Here is a 4,060-nt window from a genome sequence, read left to right on the forward strand (position 1 = left end):
TTTAATATAAAAATAAATATTTAAATATTAATTATATAGATTTAAAAATTACTTATAAAAAATAATAGATTTTTAAAAAGAAATAATAATTATAATTAAAAAGAGATAAAAAAATATTAATCTAGTCTAGGTTTAGGTTAATATTATTATAAACTTTAAGCTTTTTTTAAAAGTTTAAAGAACTATTAAAATAAAGGTAATAGAATTAAAAGCTATTTATAATTAATATACTTTTAAAGATATTCTTAAAGAATTAAAGGTTATTATTACTTTAAATTTTAAAAAAATAAAATAAAAAATAAAAAAAAAGTATAAGTAAATTATAACTATTAAAAAGATAATATTAAATAAACTAAATTAAATCTAAATATAAGAAAAAGTATATTAAATAGTATTACTTTACTAAATTCTTAATATAAAAGGATTAATAGTTATTATTAATTTCTTAAATATAATTAAAAAGAAAATAATATTTAAATAAGCTATATTTTTAAAAAGGGATTTTATTAATATAAATACTTTATTAAAAAGTAATTTAATATTAAATTAGACTTTATAAACTATTATAGATATATTTAAAGAAAATATAAAAGAATTAAAGTATAAAAAGTTAATTAAGAATACTTTCCCTATATTAAATAATAAATAAAGAAAAAAATCTAAAAAATAAGAATATAACTACCTTTATTAAAAAAAAGATTAGACTTATTTATAAAAGTTAGAAGAATACTATATTATTTAAAAGGTATACCTAGGTTCTTCTAAACTAGATATAACTATAAATAAATTCTAAACTAAGAAAATTAAAGAAATTATAAATAAACCTAAATAAACTACTTTTAAAGTATTTATAAGTAAAAGAAAGTAATTATAGAAAAAATATAATATATATATTCTATTTAAAAGTACTTTTAAACCTATAAAGAATATATTCTTTACTATCTATAGAAACTACTATCTATATTATAAAAGTATACTTTTAAATAATTATAGCTTATATTATATTATAAATAATAAAAGCCTTTTTAAACTAAATTCTTATAAAGAGTTATAAAATATCTTAATTAAGGCTAAAGATTACTAATCTATTATTATTAATATAAAAATAAGAATTATAAAATATATCTTAACTACCCTTAATAGGCTAAGAATTAACCTTTATTTAATAAATATTTATTATATTCTTAGCTTCTATATAAATTTAATCTTAGCTAGTATCCTAAAAGCTAAAACTAGGCTCTAGATTAATAATTATAATAATACTTTAAAAGAAGGTATACTTAAAAATAATTATTATATAGCTTAACTATATAAAAAGAATAATATTCTATTCTTTAAATATAAACTAATTTAATAATTAAAGAAGCTAATATCTTAAAAAATAGTCTTAAATACCTTTAAATCTTATTTTAATTATATATTAAAAAGAATATCCCTTTTTAAAAAAGGGGATAGTTATTTATAGTATTTATAATTAAAATACCTTAAAAAAGAATTACTTAAAACTCTAATTAAAGAATTAATTAATAACTAAATTACTAGAATATAATACCTAGATTATAAAGTATATAATACTACTTTAATAGAAAATATTATTAATAAAGAAACTAATAATATATTTATTATTTAACCTTTTAAGAAAATTAGGTAGGATTTATAAGAATACCTTTTAAGTTATAATAGAATAAACTTTCTTTTTATAATATAAGATAAATATACTAGTTTAATTTATTCTATTTTAACTATTTTTAAAAATATTAAAACCTTTTTCTTTATAATTAAAAACTTTATAATATAGATTAAAAGGTAATTTAACCTTAAAGTTTTTATTATAAAATATAATAATAAAAAGGCTATAATCTATAAAGATATTTTTATAAAATATTAAAAATAAGTAAAAGAATTAAGAATTAAGATTAAAGCTATATTAGTATATATTTATAAACTAAATAAGTTAAATAAAAGGTTTAAAAGGATAGTTATTAAGAAAATACTTATTTTAATAATATTTTTAGAACTATTTATAATCTTATAGTTTAAAATAATAAAAATAGCTACCTTTTTACTTAAAAATAGCCTAAAGAAAGTATATAGATATAAATTATTATTATAAAAAATAAATTTATAATTTAAAGAGAGTAGATAAGGTATTAAGTATATAATTAGTAAAAAGATTAATATAAAAAGGTAGTATATATATAAATACTAAATATACCTTTTTAATTAAAAATAAGAAAAAGAAGTTAATAAAAAGAACTTTAAAATATATCTTAAAGAATATATTAGTTATTTAGTTAATTATATAATATTAAACCTATATTAAATATAAATACCTTAACTTAACTATATTATTATAATAAGGAATATTAAATTTAATAAAAATATATTCTATTCTTTAAAAATAGAAAATAAAGATAAGATTATTAAATTAGAATTAAAAAAGAAGATAAAGTCTTTAATAAAAGTAGAAAGTTAAAATCTAACTATAGAATTTAGACTTAAATATTTTCTCTTAATAACTTTATAAAATACTATTCTTAACCTAAATCCTTAAAATAAGTTATAAGATTTAAATAAATCTAAATAAAGTAGTTATAAGATATAAGATATTATAATATCTAATAAATATATTATATAAACTTAAAAAGTAAACCTAAATAATATTAGAACTTTAAAAAGTAATATACTATTTTTAATATTAAAGGTAGAAACTAAAAATAATAATAATATAGAGATAATAATAAGTAATAGGATAGATAATATACTCTTACTTAAAGATATATTAGAATTATCTAAAGATATAAGCTAAAAAAAAGATATTAATAATTTAGCTTTAAAGGTAAGAGAAAATAACTAAATATATATATATTTATTTAGTCTTTAAATAAGACTAGAGTTATAAGATTTATATATAAAAAATACCTAGAAAATAAGAATTTAGCCTTTTATTACTTAAGATAAAGAAATAAGTCTATACCTACTTAATAAAGATAAGCTAGTAACTTAAGAAGAGCCTATTAAGAAGGATTATAATTTATATTTATAGGATATAGTTATAAAAGACTTTAAATTATAACTAGAAATTTAGAAAGTAACTATAGAAAGCTTAATCTTTATTCTTAAAAAGACTATTTATAGAAGTAAAAGGATTAAAAGGAAGATTAAAGATAGCTAAAAGCTAGTATAGAAAAGAATAAAATTAGCCTTTACTATACTCTAATTACTAGAGATTATTACTAAAAAGAAAGAGTATATAGCTAATCTTTACTATATTAACCTAAAAAAATATAGTAATAAAGAATTATAGATATTATTTATAGTATTAAAATATATATTTTAAAATAGATAATTAGATAATAATTAGACTTAGAATATTAAAAAAGATAAGTAGTTATATTATACTAATAATTTATTACCCCTACCTTAAAGGTAGAATAAGATTAAAAGGTATACTTTTAAGACCTAATTTAAAAAAGTAAGTCTTAATAAAATATAGGCTTTTAATAAAATAAAGACTTAAATCTATATATATAGAAATATTAAAAAGGGATATATTCTACCTTTTAAATAGGTATTTATATATAAATTTAATACTAATAAAGTCCTAATTAAATATAAAGTATAAATCTATATATAAAAGGATTTATAACTAATTAATAGTTAAAAAGAAATATATATAACTATATTAGTAATATAGATATTCTAAATAATAATAATACTTATAATAAAATATAACCTTAATTCTTAATAGTTTAATATTAAAAATACCTTTTTATATATTAGTAAATAGGACTTATTAAATAAAGTCTTATATAGGCTACTATTAGGATTCTAAAAAATAATAAATTTACTAGTAGATTTTAAAGAAGTAGACTATAATATCTTACTAAATTAAATATTTTATAGGTTATAAAACTTACTACTTCTCTAATATTTAGAATTTACTAGTATATTAATAAAGCTAAAGCTTATATAATATAAAGAAGAATTATACCTTTTTTTTAATAAAAAGAAGTTAATATATATTATTTTCTTTATTAATAATATTATTATTCTAAGT

Source organism: Cordyceps militaris (genome assembly GCF_000225605.1).
Source record: "Cordyceps militaris CM01 unplaced genomic scaffold CCM_S00002, whole genome shotgun sequence".
NCBI classification, from domain to species: Eukaryota; Fungi; Ascomycota; class Sordariomycetes; order Hypocreales; family Cordycipitaceae; genus Cordyceps; species Cordyceps militaris.